The following is a 5,000-nucleotide window of genomic DNA, read 5'->3' on the forward strand; positions in this document are numbered from 1 at the left end:
CATGTGGCACTAGCCATGTCGATTGACTTCGACTAGCGCCGCACATCAGTAAGTGCAAGTCCTCGACGAAACGACGTAACAGCCCCCAGTCAGCATGAGACTCAAGCTATATATACATCATCATCATCTCGGACAAAACACCGATCAAAAATGAGAAAGTTTCTAGAAACAATCCCTCGCCAAGGCGTCCATATATAATACGAACCCCCGGCTATCAACTAATTTCTTATACACATTCCATCTCGACCCTTCGCTATACATGTGAATATAACGACACGGTGATTCGAGATTCAACAATATTTGTCGCTCGGAACGAATTGAGTGGTTGCAAATTTTTTGTGAACATAACCCGCAACGGGCAGAGGATCACGATTTTAAGGTTGGTCGCTTAAAGGCCATTCGACTACAAAGAGACGAAGCGGACCGCGACCTCGCTGCATGAGGTTGACGAAAGCGACCCAAGATGCGAAAGCCGAAACCAACACACCTTGCCAGTAACCCAAACGCCGAGGTCGGATTCGGGTCTACCACTTACCAACTGAATATCATCCTAAAAAGAACTCCAAACAGTCTAGGACAGGACCCATTCTCCACCCCTTCTATATATGTCAGGAGAACCCCGGATTCCCCTCCAGACACGATTTAGCAAACTTTTCCCGATCGATCCGACCCACCGAGGCCGTTTCGACCGTTCGCCGCGCCTACTAGAGCTGATTTCTTCGGACTCCGATCAGAAAATCCGCCGATGCATGTCGTTAACACCTAGTCCGCCTCGTCCGATCGATCGAGGCCGTTTCGACCGTTCGCCGCGCCTACTAGAGCTGATTTCTTCGGACTCCGATCAGAAAATCCGCCGATGCATGTCGTTAACACCTAGTCCGCCTCGTCCGATCGATCTAGGCCGTCTCGAACCACCCATCGCGCATCGAAAGTCGCATCTCTCGAACTCCGATCCGGAAATCGGCCGATGCATCACGTTAACTATTTCTTATATATCTAATATAATATACATGGAGACGGTAAGAATTCTTTTAATCGAAGATATACATATACTTCTCATCAATATCCAAAAGCTTATCGAAAAATAAATTACTCAACTTTTACGTGAAGAATCGTTCACCCAAACCTTATCCCCTATATATGTCAGGAGAACCCAAGGTTCCCCTCCAGACACGATTTAGCAAACTTTTCCCGATCGATCCGACCCACCGAGGCCGTCTCGACCGTCCGCTGCGCCTACTAGGGCCGATTTCTTCGGACTCCGATCAGAAAATATACCGATGCATGTCGTTAACACCTAGTCCGCCTCGTCCGATCTATCTAAACAGTCTCGACGCACCCAACACTCTTTCAAAGTCGGATTACTCGGACTCAATCTGAAAATGGACCGATGCATGACGTCAACACTTAGCCCGCCTCGTCTGATCTATCTAAGCCATCTCGACCCACCCAACACGCCTTCCAAGTCGGATCACTCGGACTTCGATCTGAAAATCTCCGGACTCATTTTTATGAATATCCCCAGTCAGTAAGAACGTTATTTCGCCAATATATACCAACAATAAACCATATTCCAATAGCTGAACCAAAAATATAATTCCCGATCCAAACGTTCTGCATCGCCCAACGCGACCACCTTCCCTATATATGTCAGGAGAGCACAGGGTTCCCCTCCAGACAACACTTACGCTCTATCCCCGACTCTCGGTCGATCGATAGGCCAGGTCAGCGGTGTCTGTTTCGGCCGAAGCTCGGACTTTGGTCAAAATGTTCCGATACAAAATTTGAACCAAGATAGATACAGATATGATTCCTTCTTAAATATACGTTGATTATCGAACAGAATATGGTAAATATTTTGCGATGACCGAGGATTTCATGAATTTTTTTTTTTTTTCGAAAAAATTTTCTATTATCGGAATTTCCTCAAATTTCATTTGGTTGCCTCCTAATGCTTATTAAAAATGATAACCAACAATCAGAATCATTATTTATCATTTATTTCAATTTTTATAATGAAAAACGTTCACGTCCTTTCGCGCCTCTCGATCGTCGTTTACGTGATGCATCGGTCAGCCCTAGTTTACGTGGTGCATCGGTAAGATCGAGTTCACGTTCTGCATCGGTCTGCCCGAGTTTACGTGGTGCATCGGTAAGATCGAGATTACGTGGTGCATCGGTAAGATCGAGTTCACGTTCTGCATCGGTCTGCCTGAGTTTACGTGGTGCATCGGTATGATCGAGTTTACGTTCTGCATCGGTGTGATCTAGTTTACGTTGTGCATCGGTAAGATCGAGATTACGTGAAGCATCGGTATGATCGAGTTTACGTTCTGCATCGGTCTGGACTCTGAGATATATTTTCGACGTGAAAATGTTCCGATACAACTTTTGAACCAGGATAGTTAGAGAGATGATTTTTTCTGGGATGTACGTTGATTGGGGAATGGATTGTGGAAAATAACTTGCCATGACCGAGGTGTTCTCGAATTTTTTTTTTTTTTCGAAAAATATTTTCTGATTTTGGATTTCACTCAAATTTGATTTCGTTGCCTTCTAATGTGTTCTAAAAGAGTAAATCAGTAATCAGAATCGAAAAATATTTTTCGGATTTTTTTTTTTTTGAAAAAAAATTTTCTGATTTTGGAATTTCCTCAAATTTGATTTGGTTGCCTTCTAATGTGTTTTTAAAGCGTAAATCAGTAATCAGAATCAATATTCATTGTCGACTTTAATTTTTATAAGGAAAAATGTTCACGTCCTTAAACGCCTCCCCATCATTAGCCCGAGTCCAAGTCGATGTCAGTCCCGAGCGGACGGTGTCAGATACTACCTATCGCCCCGGTCTGGACTTGGCGAGGTATTTCGACGTGAAATGTTCCGATACAACTTTTGAACCAGGATAGTTAGAGAGATGATTTCTTCTATGTTGTACGTTGATTGTGGAATGGATTGTGGGAAATAACTTGCCATGACCCAGGTGTTCTTGAATTTTTTTTTTTTTCGAAAAAAATTTTCTGATCTTGAAATTTCCTCAAATCTGATTGCGTTGCCTTCTAATGTGTACTAAAAGAGTAAATCAGTAATCAGAATCAATATTCATTGTCGACTTTAATTTTTATAAGGAAAAATGTTCACGTCCTTAAACGCCTCTCCATCGTTACCCCGACTCCAAGACGATGTTAGACCGGAGCGGACGGTGTCAAATGCGACCGATCTCCCCGGTCTGGACTTAGCGAGATATTCCGACGTGAAATGTTCCGATACAAAAATTTAACTGTGATAGTTAGAGAGATGGTTCCTTTTGTGATGTACGTTGATTGTGTAATAGAATATGGAAATAAACTTGAGATGACCGAGGTCTTCTGGGATTTTTTTTTTTTTTCGAAAAATATTTTTCGATTTCGGAAATCCCTCAAATTTCATTGAGATATGTCCTAATGTGTTCTTAAAACTTAAATCAACAATCAGAATTAATATCCAAAAGTTATTTCATTTTTTATAAGGAAAAACGTTCACGTCCTTTCCGCTCCCAAAAAGTGAGATATCATAGAAAATATCGCTATATTTGTTGTTTACGGCCATACCACGCTGAAATTGCCAGTTCTCGTCAGAACACTGAAGCCAAGCAGCGTCGGGCGCGGTTAGTACTTGGATGGGTGACCGCTTGGGAACACCGCGTGCTGTAAGCTTTTTTTTTACGTTCTGCATCGGTCTGCCGAGATAACGTGGTGCATCGGTATGATCGAGTTTACGTTCTGCATCGGTAAGATCGAGATTACGTGATGCATCGGTAAGATTGAGATTACGTGGTGCATCGGTAAGATCGAGTTTACGTGGTGCATCGGTAAGATCCAATTCACGTTCTGCATCGGTAAGATCCAGTTCACGTGGTGCATCGGTAAGATCGAGATTACGTGGTGCATCGGTAAGATCGAGTTTACGTGGTGCATCGGTAAGATCCAATTCACGTTCTGCATCGGTAAGATCCAGTTCACGTGGTGCATCGGTAAGATTGAGATTACGTGGTGCATCGGTAAGATCGAGTTTACGTGGTGCATCGGTAAGATCCAATTCACGTTCTGCATCGGTAAGATCCAGTTCACGTGGTGCATCGGTAAGATTGAGATTACGTGGTGCATCGGTAAGATCGAGTTTACGTGGTGCATCGGTAAGATCCAATTCACGTTCTGCATCGGTAAGATCCAGTTCACGTGGTGCATCGGTAAGATCGAGATTACGTGGTGCATCGGTAAGATCGAGTTTACGTGGTGCATCGGTAAGATCCAATTCACGTTCTGCATCGGTAAGATCCAGTTCACGTGGTGCATCGGTAAGATTGAGATTACGTGGTGCATCGGTAAGATCCAGTTCACGTGGTGCATCGGTAAGATGGAGATTACGTGGTGCATCGGTAAGATCGAGATTACGTGGTGCATCGGTAAGATCTACTTTACGTTCTGCATCGGTCTGCCCTTGTTTACGTGGTGCATCGGTAAGATCGAGATTACGTGAAGCATCGGTATGATCGAGTTTACGTTCTGCATCGGTCTGCCCGATATTACGTGGTGCATCGGTCTGCCCTAGTTTACGTGGTGCATCGGTTTGGACTTAGAGATATATTTTCGACGTGAAAATGTTCCGATACAACTTTTGAACCAGGATAGTTAGAGAGATGATTTTTTCTGGGATGTACGTGGATCGGGGAATGGATTGTGGGAAATAACTTGCCATGACCGAGGTGTCCTCGAATTTTTTTTTTTTTCGAAAAAAATTTTCTGATTGTGGAATTTTCTCAAATTTGATTTGGTTGCCTCCAAATGTGTTCTAGTAGCGATAATCAACAATCAGAATCAAAATCCATGGTCGGGTTTGATTTTTATAAGGAAAAATGTTCACGTCCTTTTTTACAACCCCGACTCATTGACGATGTTAGAACCGAGCCGGCGGTGTCAGATACGACCGATCGCCCCGGTCCCGATCGTCATTTACGTTGTGCA

The 5,000-nt window shown here is 43.5% G+C and overlaps 1 non-coding gene across 1 annotated transcript; it reads left to right on the plus strand.

Moving 5' to 3' along the window:
- The first annotated feature begins 3,573 nt into the window (after nucleotides 1–3,573).
- Nucleotides 3,574–3,692, plus strand: LOC123688047. Its single transcript, XR_006749746.1, has one exon. It is a non-coding gene; the product is annotated as a 5S ribosomal RNA (ribosomal RNA).
- Nucleotides 3,693–5,000: the final 1,308 nt, after the last annotated feature.

The sequence above is a fragment of the Harmonia axyridis genome, chromosome X, assembly GCF_914767665.1.
Source record: "Harmonia axyridis chromosome X, icHarAxyr1.1, whole genome shotgun sequence".
In the NCBI taxonomy this organism is placed as follows: domain Eukaryota; kingdom Metazoa; phylum Arthropoda; class Insecta; order Coleoptera; family Coccinellidae; genus Harmonia; species Harmonia axyridis.